The sequence below is a fragment of the Castor canadensis genome, chromosome 15, assembly GCF_047511655.1.
Source record: "Castor canadensis chromosome 15, mCasCan1.hap1v2, whole genome shotgun sequence".
Classification (NCBI taxonomy): domain Eukaryota; kingdom Metazoa; phylum Chordata; class Mammalia; order Rodentia; family Castoridae; genus Castor; species Castor canadensis.
In genome coordinates, this window is record NC_133400.1 from 79,259,947 (window position 1) to 79,277,872 (window position 17,926).

Consider the following 17,926-nt stretch of genomic DNA (forward strand, 5'->3'; position numbering starts at 1 on the left):
TAAAGTACAATTTTTTCAGTTAAAACACCAAGGCAAAAGCCCCACTAATCAATGAACAGACACTAAAACAATGAAAGACAGGAATATAAAACAGGTCATGTTAAAGGGAGGGTACTAGCAGGAGGGAGAGGGTAAATGAAGAGGTTAAAGGATTGTGATTATGGTTGATGCATTTCTACACGTATGAATATGGAACACTGAAAATTGTCAAAATCACTTTAAGAAGTGGACTAGGGGGAGAGGGAGAATAAAGGAAGGGATGAACCAAACCAGGGTACAATATATTTCCTGTCTAACTATCATATACTAATAAAAATGTTTTATAAAACTTACTGCCTGTAGAAATGTGGGGAAGATTAAATTAACCATGTAAACTAGAAAGTACAGTGGTAAAAACATAAGATCTCAATACATATAGTCATTGATATTATTATCTCACACATATTATTTTTATATCTTTTAGAATGTAGAGTAAAGATGCATCAGCAAGGAAATCTTAAAAGCTGGTGATATGTAAACGTTGCTTCTAATGAAATAAATTCAAAATTACATATTTGAAGAGACTTCTCTGAAATTAAGGAAGAAAAAGTATCTTATGATTTTTTATTCTGAGGCATATAAATGGCTGTCTTCCGTTTTTTGGGGGGGGTGGGGTGGAGCAATATTTAGTACTTACCCTGCATTTCCCCTACCTTACTTTTGTTCCAGTGTAATGTAGCTTTCTATTTTTTTAACCTATACTTGATTGAAGTTTTTTCAAATAAATTAATCACAGCTGGTTTCAAAGGTATATTTGAATGGTGGGACCTTTCAAACATTACCATTTGAGGGAGGCAAAACTAATATATTCAAGGTTGCTTTTAAAACATCTAAAGACCTATTGAAACTATTCCAGGTATGGAGGGGAAGGGTGAGGGATAAAGAAGAATGATAGAGGGAGTGAATTCGACTATGATATATTGTAAGAACATTTGTAAATGTCACAATGTACCCCAATACAACAATAATAAAAATGAAAAAAAAAAAATAAAACCAACTTAGTTAGGAACAAAAAAGAATAGAAGTACATAAACCTATGAAATGGTGAGGATTGTGAAACTCTACATCAAAAATCAAAGCAATTAGTGTCTAACAATTACTGTGTTGTTTTCTTGAACATTAAAGGCATTTTGACATTTAATGTCATCCCCCTGCAAAAAAAAGAAGTATTGTCAAAATACGTTAGTAACAATATCTTGAAGAACTATAAAAATACATTTGGCTCAGTACTGGTCATTTCCTAAGAACTCTGTAGATATTATTGACATTTTAGTATTCATGTATTGTAATAATAAAGATATGCTGGATATATTTTTGTGCCTTCACTGATGCAAACTCCAAAAGAGAGTATTTGTCCATGTATTTAATTTCATTGATTATGATCAGGTGGAATTCTCATTCCTTTTCCCTTTGCATTTGAGGAGTCTCCTGAAATTTATCAAACACATTATCAGAAAATTTTATCAAAAAACCAAATAAATTCAAATGTCAAATATTCAGTTTAGAGTCAAGCCAGGATACATATTCAACAAATCTCAAGATGCATAATGGCTCAAATGATGTTTATTTCTGAATCTTTCAAAAGTCAACAGTAGGTGGTTCTGACCAGTAGGCAGCTTACTGTAGGCAGCAACAATTTTAGGATTTTCACTCTTTCATCTTATGATCCTCTGCCTTCAGGATGATTTCTTTTGGAGTTTTTTCTTTTTTAACATTTTTATTTGCATATATTAATTGCACAGGAGGGTTCATTGTGACAGTTCCATATGTGCTTAGTTCCCCCCCATCATTCTCCCTCATCCCCCCGCCACTTCTTAAAGCAATTTCAACAGGCTTCATTGTTCTATTTTCATATACGTTTATCAAGTGCATCAACCATATTCACTGTTCCCCCTCCCCCCTCCACTTAGTGCCTGCCTCTGAATAGGACCTGTTTTGCATTCCTGTCTTTTTTCTTTTTAGTTTATATTGACTGTTCAAAGGGTTTTCACTGCAGCATTTCACACATGGATATGAATATATTTTACTTTAATCACATTAACCCCTTCTATTACTCTCTTTCCCTTCCTGCCATTTTTTAACAGCTTTTGGTGTGTTTTGTTAGGCAATTTTCATATACAGATACATGTTTGTATATTCTCTCTCCATCATCATTCTCTTTTCCTCTCCTGCCTCCCCCAGTTCTCTCAAACAGTCCCACAAATTACAAACATGTTCTCTCTCTCTCTCTCTCTCTCTCTCTCTCTCTATATATATATATATATATATACACACACACACACACACACACATATATATCTGATATAGATAGACGGATAGATGTGTGATCATGTATGTATTTATGCATTTGCTTATCTTTAGGTCTAACTTCCACACCTGAGAGAAAGCATCTAGCATGTGATTTCTAAATTTTCACATCCACACCCATTTACAGATGCCTGAACATTCATCTATGTGCCTAAGAAAGAAAGAACAGATTTGGAATGAACAGCTAGAAGTTTTTATAAATCAGACTCTTTTTTTGCTACTTTTCCTGCACATATAAAACCTACTCTCTCCAAAAGATAAGACCAGAATATTTTTTCTGAGATTGTCACCGACCAACCGTCATAATTTCAAAGTATTAAGGACCGCTGCTAGCTACATAGTTTTAGTTGAAACTTTTAGCATTCATGAATATAACTGGTAATTTCCACTTATTTAGGCAATTTAATAAATAGAAAAAGCACATAATGAAAGCCAATGTAATCTTCATTAGAGGATTTTCCACTACCCTCATTATAAGTGTAATCTGAATCTGAATTCAATAATGGATGAAAATGCCTTATTTTCATCTATAAACACATGAACATTGCACATGTATATTCACATGCAAATATACACATGGGTACACCTTAATCAGAGCCCTGTGACCCATTAGCAGTGCCACTGAGAAAGACACATTGCAAAAACTTTGTACTTGTTTCTAGAAAGTATGTTAGCATAAATTATATTTTCTACCAATGTACTGTTTTCCTCTGTTAACTGGTTTCCTTTAAAATATTTGTCTTGATTGCAAATGTATTCCTGTTTAATTCATAAGGAAAAGTAACATAATAGCAATAACTGCCATTTATTGAATATGCGTGCTAGTATTTTACATAGGTCATTTAACTTTCACAATTGCCCTCACATCAAAATGTTATTCTCCTTATAGTACACATGGGTATTTTACTTTCATTTAGTGGAAAATTTACTTTAGAATACCTTACACAAGAAAAGGAAATTTACTAAAATTTGCTATCTCACTAAAGATCTATTTGGTCTCACGTCTGAGTTAAACAAGAAATAGAAAGCCGTTGGAGACTAAGACAGTTACTTTATTAGTCATTCTCCCACTTTCTGGAACCACACTAACTTTTGTTTCTACATCTAATTCTAGTTTCTTTTCTGCTCGCTATCTGGTTCTCTTCTTTTCCTTGCACATGCAATTCCATCATTGTCTGGTTCCAGCTACAAGCAGAGACTTGGTGATTGACATTTCATCTAAATTTCAACTTCTCAAGGGAAGAAATCTGGTTATCTAGGTTCGGGTCAGGCGTCCACTCCAGGTAGCAGTCATACAATGTGAGACATAGCTGCCGTATTATTCACAATAACCAAGATAAGGAAGCAACCTAAGTGTCTATCGATAGATAAATAGATAGGGAAATGCATATACGCATGCACAATGGAATGTGATTCAGTCTTTATTTTAAGTAGTTGACTGATCCACTTGTTTTCCTTTATTTATTTGTTTTCTTTTTTATTATCATATTGTTGTTTTACTGGGGGTACATTATGACATTTACAAAAGTTCTTGTGATATATTATAGTTGTATTTACTCCCTCCATCATTCTCCTTTCTCCCCCTGGAATGTGATTCAGTCTTTAAAAAAAAGGAAATCCTGCCATTCACACACTATGGATAAACCTGGAGGGAAGTACGTTAAGTAAAATAGAAATAAGCACAGAAAAACCAGTATTGCATGATCTCGCTTGTTTGTTTGTTTGTTTATTTATTAGCATATTATAGTTGCACCGGGGGTACATTGTGACATTTACAAAAGCTCTTACAGTATAGGTTAGTAAGATTCACCCCACTTGTATGTGGACCCTAAAGTAGCGGAATAGAGTTGCTGGGGCTTTGTGTGTATGTGTCTATGTGGGGGTGGGGAGGGTGACAGTTTTAAGAAAACTAAGATCTGGAGGCCTAATATGCAGCAAAATGACTATATTAATAATTAATTGTTGTACACTAGAAGGTTGCTAAGATGGTGTCTCCAGCACTGTCACCACGCATAATGGTTACTGTGTAGGTGATGAATATGTTCATCAGCTTGATTGTGATAACCATTTCACAATGTATGCATACACCCAAGATCACATTGTGCTCATCAATCAATAAATTTGTATTTGTCTCAAAAAAGTTGCAGGAAAAAAAATCATGGCTGCCAACACCTCAATCTAAGGAGCACAAGAGGAGGCACTGTACACAGAGAAAGGACCCTATCCGGGTTAAGCCGATGTCATAAAGAGTATACTACAATCTCCATTTTATTTATTTATTAAACAAGAAGTTTATTTAAACAAGATGCTTGATGTGAAGGGAAAGCTAGCTACGATTTTCTTAATAGTAATTGACCCCTATTTAAAGACAGATTGCCCTACAGGTAGCAGCTACATAAAAAAAATGTATAAAATTGTCCTTGGTTTTACAATGATAAGTGAAAATATTGAAATTCTCCAATCAAGCAAAGTAAGCAAGGATTTTTATGCTGTTGGGTTTTTTTTTTTTTGTTAAAACAGTGAAAGCAAAATAACTTAGTAGAAAATAAAGATAAAAGTTGAATGAGCATGCCACTAATATGAAAAGGGGATATTTTCACAAAACTAGTGTTTTTCCCCATTCCATCTCCATTTGATGTTTATCAAAACATACTTGGCCATTCAGTAAAAAAGAAAAGAAAGAAAAAGAAAAGCAGTATGCTTGTGCACATACACCAGTTACTTTTTGTACAATAAAGGAATGAGGAAAGGAGAAAATGCAAGAATAAGCTATACTGTAATAGTCAAGATGTGGTGGAACCAAGTTGCAGCTTTCTAATTGAGAATGTATTCTTGGTTTATTAGAACAACAAAGCTCTGGAGTAAAGTAGCAGCTTCCCTTTTTAGTAGACACCTCCTGTCTGCTGCTGGAACACATCAACTGTATCTTCACCTTCCATTCCAACTGTGCAGGTGCGTCTGTTTCATTGACTGGCTGTCCATCAAATTGGAATCTGACCTACCTCATTGACAAACGTCTTTTACAATACGCTTTCATTAATTTACTAAGTGGTGTATGCCTCTTAATCTCAAACTGCACTACAGAACCATCCTGCCCTGCCACCTTCAAATTAATGTCATCTTTGTTCTCAGTCTTGACTTCTTCCATCTGTTTGCTTAATGAGTCTCAAATCTGCCTCTCCAGTCGAGATCTTTCTTTGAGCGTTGAGCTTCTGAACATCTCCACTTGGATGTCCCAGAGGCACCTCAAATGCAGTATATCGCAACTAAACCTCTTCATTTCACAATCAGTATTTTAAAAGTAAGGAAACTGAGACATTGAGGAGGTAAATAGTTTAGACAAAGCTTGGAGAAGTTAACAGGATTTCAATTGACTCTGTATAAATCCAAAAGCCTTATTACCCAATTTACTGTACAGTATTAATCAACAGTTTTTGAATTGTTATCTTCTGTCTTCACTATCTGGAGTCAGGTGTGTATAAATCCTAAATAAATTGAAACCCCATTATGTTGTAATCCTCAGCTCTTTTTGAGATTTTAATAAATTTCCAATTAACTGCTCTTGTTCAGAATTTCTCAAATACTAATACACACTAAAGGAACAAGTAAGATTTAAAAGCTTTTCTATTCATTTATTTTCCCAGTAAATTCAGTGGATGGCCCAAAAAATTAAATAGGAGAAAAAAATTCTTAAGTCATTGATAAATGAAAATATGAAACCCACTGAGTAGATAATAGGGTTCCGCAGGAGATGAGACTTTTTTATATTCATGATTGGCTATTGGTTGTAATTGGAGTCTGTAATTCTCCTTGATAACTAACATGAAGGAACCCACTGTGATCAAACTGATTTCCTGGTTATGACGCTTCTGGCCTGCAAAGAGAAATGAAGGTTATAGATGGTGAAATGTTTGCTTGTTTGCTGGGAAACAAAGATTTTATGATTGTGGGAAATCAAAAAGTATTAAGAGCAATACCAGATAAAGGATTCTGCTCAGATGTGAGTAAGCTTTCAATCTCACAAGGAGAAAAGTGATCCCACTCTATGGTACTGGAACCTGTCGAAGTGGAAACAGATTGTCATATAAAATCAGCAGGAATTCATAGTACAATGGCTTTTTTATATGGATTTACTATCCTGTAGGGCCCCCTAGGGACTGAAATGCAATCTCTGAGACTCATTTCAATCAGACCCCAGAACAAGAGGTGAAACCATAATGTTCAGGCCATGCAGGCTTCAGCTCAATCTTGCTGTCAAGAGAGTTCCCTCAACATGCTATTTGATTTCATTCAGTAGCTGCAACTAGTATTTGAGGGATGAAGGAAGGGGCACAGGCACATTTTCTTAAAGGATTATTATTTTTAGCCAAAAGTAGCTGTCATAGAACAGAAGTTTCATAATCACTACCATCTCCTAATAACTCTCACTGTGGTGAAATCAGATTTGATCTCCTCCTGAAATGGAGGATTAGTGGAATTGCAGTGCTGAAGTGGCAATTTGATGTAAGCTTCTATTTTTCTGCAGTTTAAAAGAGGTGAGAGTCATTGACACGGTATGGAACTGGCATCCAGTAGAATGTGTAATACTGATGGCCATGTGGAAAGGTGTCTGCTCTAATAAATGATTCTTCCTTGTTACACAGACTGCTACAAACAAGCTGTAAACTCTGGAAAGTCAAAGAATTATAAATTGCAATCACAGGATTTACTCTGGATTAAACCAGTCTCCACGTTGCTGATTGGTGACTTGGGCAGTTTTTATCTCCTGTTTCTGACCTTCAAAATCTTTTTGAGGATGTTTTGGATTATTCATAGGTCAATGTTCCTTTATTATTTCATAGTAAAATGAAATTCTTACCTTCTTGGTATGGGGACAATCTTTCCCCTCAAAAAAAAGTACAACTTGAGCGTTGTGGCACACACCTGTAATCCTAGCACTCAGAAGGCAGAGGCAGGAGGATCATGAGTTCCAGGACAGCCAGGGCTACAAAGTGAGACACATTCTCAAAAAAAAGTACAATGTACAATAGAGATGATTTTCCCATTTGCTTGCTTGGTATTCAGCTTGTAAAGTCTTCAGTATTTACATGACTTTATTGTTGACCATCTTGAAAAGTCTTCATCAAGTGAGTTGTCTGTGTTATAAATGATTTAGTGGGAACTCAAAAATATTTATTGATTCATAATTTAATAGATGTAGTGCAACTGACTGGAGAAGATAAAAATAATACTGTTTCTTTCTAAATAAAATAACACTCAATAAAAAAATTTGTTCTCTTTATCCTCTTTATCAGGCTAGACATTAATCCTATAATGCTCCACCCATTTTGAAATGCAGTAGTTCAAAGAAGTATCTCTTGCCTTATATGTGCATGTGTGTGTGAGAGAGATGCTGGATGATTGGATGCACATAAGCCACCTTCTGTGATTGTAACTGATTCTGACTTACTAGCAAACACAGTAGGGCTACAAGTAACCATATGGACAGCATGAGTAACATTGACACTATATTGTAAAAAAGAAAATTATGAAATTATTACCCCTAACCCTCTCATTTTTTCCATAAGGACTTCAGGTTGAAGCTCTTGACCAGTAGTTTCAAAAACTGCAACTTACACGTTTTGATTTAAAAAGAAAAACGAAGCTGGGTACTGGTGGCTCACATCTGTAATCCTAGTTTACTTGGGAGGCTGAGATTAGGAGGATCACTGTTTAAGCCTGGACAGAAAGTTAGTGAGATCCCATCTTAACCAATAGCTTGGTACAGTAGTATGAGCCTATCATCCCAGCTATGGCGGGAAGCATAAAATAAGATTGCTGTCCAAGCTGGCTTGGACAAAAAGTAAGACCCTATTTCCAAAATAATCACAGCAGAAAATACTGTCCAAATTATTGATTTAATATCCAAGTCATTTATTCAAAGTAGCACTGTTCACCAAATACCATCTATAGTCTATGTTCCCAACATAGAAGAATCATGTCCCAGGACCACCCAGAGCTAAAATGAAAGACCGTATTTGAAAAACAAACTAAAAGCAAAAGGGCTGGAGGCATGGCTTTAAGAGGTAGAGTGTGAGACACTGAATTCAAAACCAAGTGTTCAAACTTTGTATGAAATGGCTTATGATAATGAATGCTAAAGCCATTCTTTGAGACTGCCCTAGTGATGCTCCTTTTATTTCAACACCAACTACAGCAAAATTCATCCCTGGGATTTCACAAGGTCTTTTTGCCACCAGGCATTCCAGCAGGTTGTTTGCATTATCCCCTTCTCTTCTCTGCCCCCTTATTCTATAGATGAGGAAAGGACAAAGCTGTGAAGTTGTGTAAATTACCAGGGGCAACCTAGGGACAAAGCAAATGAAAAATGTTCCACTAATGATTCGGCCTTAAAATACTCCAATGCCAGGCTGGGATTTATGTGTTTGAGAAGACAAACCAGTAGCACCTCTTTCTGTGTTAATTTTCCTAAAACATTCACTCACTCAAAAAACTTCACTATGGCTGGTCATGTAGTTCAGTGGTAGAGAGCTTGCCTAGCACACACAAGACCCTGTCTTCAATCCCAGGCACTGCAAGAAAACAAAACAAAACAAATCAGTACCTTTCCTTTCTCCCCACCTCAAAAATAGGGGCAGAAGATAAGAAATTCTATGGTCAAATTAGATCAAGAAACATTTTGTGCTATACTCTGTACTGGGGGACAGAGGGGACTTACCATGCTTATTGGTATATGGAAGGCTTCCAGTATATGGAAGGCTCTGGAAGTTCCAAAGTAAGTAGAGCCATTTGGGTTCATTCATTTCAACATGTTCCAATAAATACTTAATAAATCTCTCACAAAATTAGCTTTCTTTGAAAACGCCTAATTTAGAAAAGGTAAAATTTACTGCATGCTTATATCTACATATACATATATTTGTTTTTAGTTTATCTTACAAAAATTTTGTTTTCTTCCACTCATAAAATAAGACATGATTAATTAAAATAATGATGCTCACCCTAGACCATTTAATTTTGGAGGTGTGTCTTCTAGATATCAATTTATACTCATGCACATACAAAGCAAACATAAATATCACACACATTATTTAATATTGAACCTCTCTCCTTCTCTCTCTCTCTTCTTCTTTTCCTTCCCTCTTAAACACTGGCACTACTATCAGCTTTCTGCACCACCAGCAGGGTACCTAGTGCCACAAGTGGCTGTGTTTCATTCTGTACCTTTCTTCGGGTTTCATGAAGATACTGGTTCAGGAAAGTGCTAACTCTGCGGGTCTGGCTGCTAAACCCTTGCATGTTCCCAAGAGCATCTTGTCCTCAGAACTAGTCCTTACCAGGCTCTCGGGAGATGAGTTCTGAGTGTTGGAATATCCAGCTCAATAAGTGAGTTTTTACATGACATATTTCTTGGGCCATTGATACTGGTTTAATTAGATGACTATGCTAATAATGTGATTTCAGGTAAATATCTGTTCTGCTCTGAGTGATGGAGGTCTGTCTTATAGGCACTGAATGCCTCCCTTACAGGCTTCCAATAAAAGCCCTGGACAGTAAGATCAGGTGAGCTGCTCTGGTTGACAATATTTTACATGTGTTGTCCTTCATCACTAAAAGGATTAAATGCGTCTGGGAAACTCCACTAGGAGAGAACACTTGGAAGTCTGCACTTGGTTTCTACTGGATGTCACCTCATGGGCCTTCTCCTTTTACTGCTTTTTAGCACATATCCTTCCCCAGCATAAAGGATTATGTGAAAACAATGGCCTTTCGGAGTCCTAAGAGTACTTGGAGGCAATTGTCTAGCCCAAGGTTAGTCCTGAGAATCCCTGACACAGCTTCCAGTGAGCATAATGTTACCCAGAGGGTCCAGAAGAGTCTTCCTTTCAATGTTTTCTCTATATTTCATAATTTCATTTTTTTCTACTATGCAAGATTCATTTCAAAGTAGACTTCTTATTTGCTGAGTAATGGAGGCATATTTTTATGTTTGCCTAATTTTATTGCTTTATTACCACAGAATTTGGTTGGGTGTCTTAAAATTTTGACTTTTGAGAATGTTTTTCTCTTTGCAAACAAGTACCTTCTTAGTCAAATGACATTTCTTTACCATTATATGAAAACCAGATATAGTTCCTATATATTTCAGAGACTCTTATTTCTCCACTGCTTCCTCCCACCATATTCCAAAAAGAAGATAAATGGAGAATACTTTAATTTTACTTAACTCCTTCCCATCCCCTCAAGTCCTAGGTTTTGCTGAATTTATAACTCTCAGTGCTAGACTATTATTGACATTTCACTCACAGCGTGTGGAAGAAAAAAGCTGGAGTGTGTGGATCAGATCTGACAGAGGCAGCACTTCTAGAACTGTTAGGAAAAGAACTGGTTTAAAAAAAAGAAAGGCTCTCTGAAAAACAGGAGAATGAGCACAGTGTAATGGATTCCTTATCACAATGCCAGAAAGTTCATTATGAATCGTAAGTTATCCCATGGCCTACAAGTTAATTTACAGCTGAAGAGAAGAAAATCAATTTCTTATAAAAAACATTTTAAAGTATTGTGGTTATGCCATTATATTTACAAGCCTAGTTGTTAAATTCTTTTATTTCTCAGGAAATATTGTTTTTCCTCATAATCATCAAAGTTAGAATACTATCTCTAACCAAATTAGTATCTGGTTTAATCTCCAAGACCACGAACCCTTCTAGCTAACTTCCAGCATTGTTTGTCTGTCTGTTTAAAGTGCTATTTTAAAGTACTAATTTTGATTAGATATGCATAGAGATGCTTCTAGCATACTCAATTGTTGAATCCTAGACTCAGTTGATACAGTAAGTAGAATAATGGCCCCCTAAAGATGTTCTAATCTCAAAACCTTCAATATGTTATGTTGTATCAAAGGAGAAATAAAATTGTAGGTAGAATTAAGATTGCTAATCAATTGATCTTGAGATGGGAAGTTTATCATGGATTATCTGGGTGGTCATTACAAATGAATAAAGGAGGCAGGAAATTCAGAGTCCCACAGATATTTAAAGATGCTACAAAAAGAAGGAAGATGGAGGTAGGGGCAAAAATCCAAGGAATGTAGGCAGCCTCTAATAGACAAGGAAATGGATTTTCCTCTAAAGCCTCTTGAAGGAAGTCAGCCCTGCTGACACTAATTTTCAGTCCAGTGAGACCCATTTTGGTGATCTAACCTCCAGAACTATAATAAATTAATGCTGTTTAAAACTATTAAGTGTATTATAATTTGTGACAGTAGTAATAGAGGGTTAATACAGTTGGTCTGGCATCAGATTAAAAGAACCCTGCATAAGCTTCTGCTGTTGGCTCCTCTACTCCCCACCAGGTATGCTAATGGTGAGCAAGTTCCAGAAAGTGGAGAAACAGGTGGAAATTGTAATCAAGAGAAGGGAACAGCAGAAAAGCACTAAGGTTGCCTCTGGTCAATTTTTTCTCTAGATAGGATTTTTCTATGTAGCTCAGGTTGACCTCAACCTCCTGATCTTCCTGCCTTGGCTTCCCAAGGGCTGGGATTATAGCCATGAACCACCACATCTAGTTGCCTTTTACTAAAATCTTTTCAGCATTTTCTTCTACCAATTCCTATCTCACTATACCTCCCTTTAGCCCTGGGATCATTTCTCTAGTACAACTGAACTACTGACTATTTTGTACTGTTTGTTTGAGTTTTATTGTTCAATCATATTACAAATGTAAAGGCAAAAGAAAAAAAAGAGTGGGGAAGAAAACAAACTAGGTTTTAAAAACAAAGTCACTGTCAGGTATTGCTTTTTCTGTCTAGGAGATAAAACTAACAGGACTATAAGTTAGAGAGATTTTGACATTCCCTGAGCTGTGTAGGTTGAGGCAGCCTCTGTCTGAGATAAACAAACAAATTAGTGAGAATAACTGACATGACCTAGCCTACAACTAAGATTAAGCTAGAGAAAAGACTTAACTGGATAAGGATAAAGTCATGCCCAAGACTTCTAGTAGGGGAATTAAAAAGCAACAAATCAAATTAAGTAGTCTAGTATACCATTTAGAATTTGGAATTTGCTTCTTAATTAGAAACCTTGCTCTATTTAGCAATAATTACTGCTGACTAGAAAATGTACATATGCAGTAATGTTCTTTTTAATGAAGGAAATGCTTTCTCAAACATAATTCTCTATCAACATTTGTATTGTCATGGGAAGAAATAGGTAGAAGACATAGATCTATGTTTAGGCTATCAGACTATAGGAAAACAATAGTTTAAGAAATGACGTAAACTAATATCAAATGTTTGGGGAAGAACAAGTTTTTGTTTGGAGAGAAGAGTAGTGCACTGCATAAGTCAGAAACCACCACCAGGGGTAAAGGCTAGCTGAGATGGGAATGTCCTGACTCTGAGAAGGGGCAAGAGGTTACTAGAGCAGGGTTAACAAGCTACAGCCCAGGGGCACAATCCTACCTGCTCATAAAGTCAGACTAGAACATAGTCATATTAACTGATCAGTTGTTATTAAAAGAGAAAATTACAGCAAATTTGGGTTTACAGATATTAATTGGCTTTATTTGTGAAACTGACATAAGTTTGGCCCAAAAAAATGGTTCAGAATCCTTCGCATTACCACATGGGCAGGTTGTGTATATAGCCAGAGAAAAGAAAGTAACATGGAGAAAATAGAAGTGAGGTACACAGACAGCTTGATTGGTTATAGCTCATGTCTGTCTCACTTGAATATGATTTGAACAGTTGGCCACTTGTGATTTGCTGAGACTCAGCAGCTTGTGACAAGAGTAGATTATAGTCTTTTAAACATCAAGTTAGGTTACAGTTCAGTATGCAGGAGAAACATTAAGCTGAACTTAAAATACATACAGAGGCAGCTTTCGGCCAAACTTAGCACTCTTTTTTTTTTATTGTTTTATTATTCATATGTGCATACAAGGCTTGGGTCATTTCCCCCCCTTCTCCCACCCCCTCCCTTACCACCCACTCCACCCCCTCCCTCTCCCCCCCCTCAATACCCAGCAGAAACTATTTTGCCCTTATCTCTAATTTTGTTGTAGAGAGAGTAAAAGCAATAATAGGAAGGAACAAGGGGTTTTGCTGGTTGAGATAAGGATAGCTATACAGGGCATTGACTCACATTGATTTCCTGTGCATGTGTGTTACCTTCTAGGTTATTTCTTTTTGATCTAACCTTTTCTCTAGTTCCTGGTCCCCTTTTCCTATTGGCCTCAGTTGCTTTTAAGGTATCTGCTTTAGTTTCTCTGCATTAAGGGCAACAAATGCTAGCTAATTTTTTTAGGTGTCTTATCTATCCTCACCCCTCCCTTGTGTGCTCTCGCTTTTATCATGTGCTCAAAGTCCAATCCCATTATTGTCAAACTTAGCACTCTGACCATTTAAAATTGCTTTTGTGCTATCACAGCAGTTTATTAGTTGTCACAATGACTACATGACCCACAAAGCTGAAAAATTTTTAAATCTGGGCCTTTTATGGAAGAAGTTTGCTGGCCTCTTGGTTAGAGGAAGTTCTACAGGATTTAAAAATTAAAATAGAATGGATTCAATGTTATCCTCATGAATAGCTCTGATGTGTTCTGTTTGGGAAAGAAATAGATAGTTAAAGCTATTAAGCAGAATCTCATGTTTCCTTAGTAACCTTGGAGCAAGTTATATGATAGACACAATTCATATTTATCATAAATATCTGCTAGAAAAACAAAGCTGAAAACTGCTTCCTAAGAGAAAACTGTGTTAAGGGTTTGAGGAAGTGTGTGTGTGTGTGTGTGTGTGTGTGTGTGTGTGTGTGTGTGTGTGTTATGGTTTGAATATGAAATGCCCCCAGTAGGCTCATGTGTTGACTGCTTAGTCCTCACCTGGTGGTGCTGTTTTAGGAGGTCTGAAAACTTTAGGTGGTAGGGCCAAGCTGGAAGAAATATGTCACTGGGGGCTGTCCTTAGGGCTATATATTGTCTCAAGTCTCTCTTTCTCTCTCTTTCTCTCTCTCTCTCTCTCTCTCTCTCTCTCTCTCTCTCTGTCTCCTCTCTCTGCTTTCTATCCATCAAGAGGTAAATAGCCTCTTCTTCCATGTGCTCCACCACCATGATGTCCTGCTTCACCATGGGCCCAGAATCAATAGAGCCAAGAACTGTGGACTGAAATCCCAGAAACTGAAAGCCAAAAATAAATCTTTCCTCCCTTAGGTTATTTCCATCAGGTATTTTGTCAGGTATATTGTCACAGCAATGAGAAAAGTAACTAATACAGAAAGTGGGGCCATTGCTGTTGAGTAAACCTGACCATAAGTTTCCCAAGCATTTTAAAGTGGTTTGTGGAAGGAATGTGGAAGAATTTGGAGATGTTGACTAGAGAAGTCATAGAATGCTATAAACTCAGCTTAATGGGCAGTTGAGGTTGGAACTCAGAAGACCAGCATGCTGATAGAAAGGCAGACAGTTAAGATTGTATTCATGAGGTTTTAGATGGAAACAAGGACTGGATTCCTTGCTCTGGGAATTGGGCTACAGGCCATTCATGTTACATCCTGGCAAAGAACATGTATACATTTTTTTCTGTGTCCTGAGACTTTGTTGAGGCTGAGTCTAATGGTAACATACAAATTAATCTGGTGAAAAAAATTTCAAGGCAGCCCAGAATTCAGGCTGTGGAATTGTTATTGCTGACTGCCTTTAGCTAGGTTTATAGTATGAACTGGGGCAAAAAAGCAGAATGGAGAGATTTTAAAAATGTGTACTTCAGTCAGAAAAGTTCTATGCCAAGAAAGGTGTGGTTGTTGAAGAGATTAAGATCATTTAAAAAAAGCCATGTTCCAGGACAGTAGGAAAGATGCCATGAGGCTATCTCAGAAATCAAGGAGACCCCACACATTATAGCATTAAGAGTAGAAATGTGTAAAGTCATTTAGAACAACTTTTCCTTGAGAAGAGTGAACTGTTGGACACCATGTTGGCACAAGGACCACCTAAAAAGTTCCCACAGGATTCATTTCACTATGTTCAGCTGTCCAGGGGTTTAGAGGACACTGTAGCCATTGTCTAAGGGGGCCTGGCTACTGTTTGAGATGGTGGCCGGCCTTGGCATGGTCCATTGTGATGCTAATTTTGCAGGCATGTAGAATGAAAGGGTTGTGGGGTTGTGGGGTGGTAGAGGCTTCCATGCAGATTTCAACGGAAGGCCTGGGAGGTGGGAGATTCTTTGCAGTGAGCCCCTGAGAGGTTGACATATAACACTGAGGCTGAAGATGCAATGGAGGCCCCAGAAAGGTGGAGATACCAGGAATGTTGAAAGCAAGGCCAGCCCCAGACAGAGGCTGTAGTGGAGGGGTTGCCTAATCCTTTTGGAGCCCATATCATGACACCACATGACCCAGACACGGGACTATAGGATTTAATATTTGCACTGCTGATTTTGGTCTTGTTTTGGTCCCGTCCCTCCCTTCTATGCTTCTATTCCTCTTTTTTGAAATGGGAATGTTTACTTTGTATCATTGGATGTTGAAAGTATGTAATCTATTTTTTATTTTTACAGGGATTCACAGTAACAGTTTGCCTTCAGTATCAGAGGAGACCTTGAACTTGGACTTTTGAGCAGTCCTGGAACCGTTAAAACTCTGCAAGAGCATGTATTGAATGCTTGATCCCCAGCTAGTGGCACTATTTGGAGGGAGGTTCTGGAAACTTCAGGAACTGGGGACTAACTGGATGAAGTAGGTCATGGAAGGTATATTCCTAGGGGCTTTATCTTATCCTGGACCCCTCTTTCTGCTTCCTCTCCATCACAGTGTTCTCCTCCACTTGCTTTGTCACTGTGATGTTCTGCCTCACTGTGGACCCAGAATCATTGGCGCCAAGGACTGTGAATGAAAATCTCTGAAATTGTGAGCCAAACTCAATCCTTCCACTCTTAGGTTGTTTTTTTCCAGGTGTTTTGTTACAGAGTTGAGAAAAATAACTAATAGTGTATGTGTATGTGTATGTGTGTGTGTGTGTGTGTGTGTGTGTGTGTGTTAGTAATGAGGAGACCCAGGGACCTTTTCTCCTTTAGCTGGACTAGGCTTCTAGCAGCCCCTTCTTTTGCCTCCTCATAAGATGCAGAGAAAATTCTAAGAATGCATGCTTTTATGATAGGCAATAAAAACTTCAACATCAGATTTTCCTTCAGACCAGATGAAAAGGCCTAATGTGATTTCAGGAACTCTTATATACTGAAAATATTCTACTCTCTTTGTTGGAAGTTTGGGGTCATGACAGTGGCGGGAAGATGTGGATGGGGTAGGGGATTTAGGATGAGAAATTTAAAGAAATTGTGATGTGTGGCTGAGCAAACATATCAGAGTGAATTGCTTTCAATCTGAGTCTCTAATTGATTTATATAGATGCTTCCTAGTTTTGGTAGCAAGGGGAAATGAGATGCATAATTGCATAATGTATGCTGAAAAGCAGAAAATGGGAACATTCTTGCTAAGGCAGAAATGAGGTGTTGAAGGCAGAAACTGGATCTACAGAGAGAAAAATTGAAGGTAATAACTTTATAAGCTGCTGAATCTTTTAATTTCAATTCACCAGGACAAACCAAACTTTAAATCAAAGTAGGGTCATTTCTTTTCAAAGTAGACCCTCTTATGTGACTTAGATACTTGAGTTTGTTTTAATTACATTAGCTTTGTGGTTTAAATCACATATGTAAATTCCAAGTGCTTTAAAGTCTAGGCTTCTGTTCTGTTCTATTTTATTCTTTTCTATTCTATTCTATTCTATTCTATTCTATTCCATTCTATCCATGTGCTAGCACTTGACAATATCTTTTATATGATAGTCAATAAAATTGGTAATTGAAATTAATTTTAGATGCATCACAAATGGTCATTTAGCTCGTTTGCAAATGCTTGTCCAGGTATTTAATATACAGTAGGGATTTTGTTCCTGGAGGGAAGTGATGTTAATACTTCATTTGGGAGAACTGGAATATTTTTGGTATCTACCTCAATAGACATATTGCTCCAAATTTTTGCTTAAAAACTGTCTCAGGAGGGAAATTATAAGAATTCACTGTATGTATGTATGTGTGCGTGTGTGTGTGTGTGTGTGTGTGTGTGTGTGTGTGTGTAAATGATTTTGGTGTTTATTCTTTAAACTTCTGGAGGGTGGGTTTTTTTCTTGTTCACTGTGAATCCTTTTTTTTTATTCATTCACATGTGCATACATCATTTGGGCCATTTCCCCCACCCTTCTCCCGTCCCCTGCCCCCTCCCTCTCCCTCCACCTGTTCTGCCCGTATCTCTAATTTTGTTGAAGACAAAATAAGAATATAAAATAATAAGAAAGACAAAGCATTTTTGCTAGTTGAGATAAGGATAGTTATACACAGAGATTCCTACCATTGCTTCCATGTACAAATGTGTTACAACCAAGTTTATTCATCTCAAACTGAGTTTTTCACTAGTTCCTGATCCCCTTTTCATATTGACCTCTGTTGCTTTAAGTTTTCTGTATTAGTTCCTCTGCAGTGGGCACATCAAACGCTTTCATGTTTTGAGTTTCTTACCTATCCCCA

The 17,926-nt window shown here is 37.1% G+C and overlaps 1 pseudogene; it reads right to left on the minus strand.

The window, feature by feature from the left end:
- Nucleotides 1-5,228: 5,228 nt before the first annotated feature.
- LOC109700443 (small ubiquitin-related modifier 2 pseudogene) lies at nucleotides 5,229-5,494 on the minus strand (annotated as a pseudogene).
- Between the last annotated feature and the right edge of the window lie 12,432 nt (nucleotides 5,495-17,926).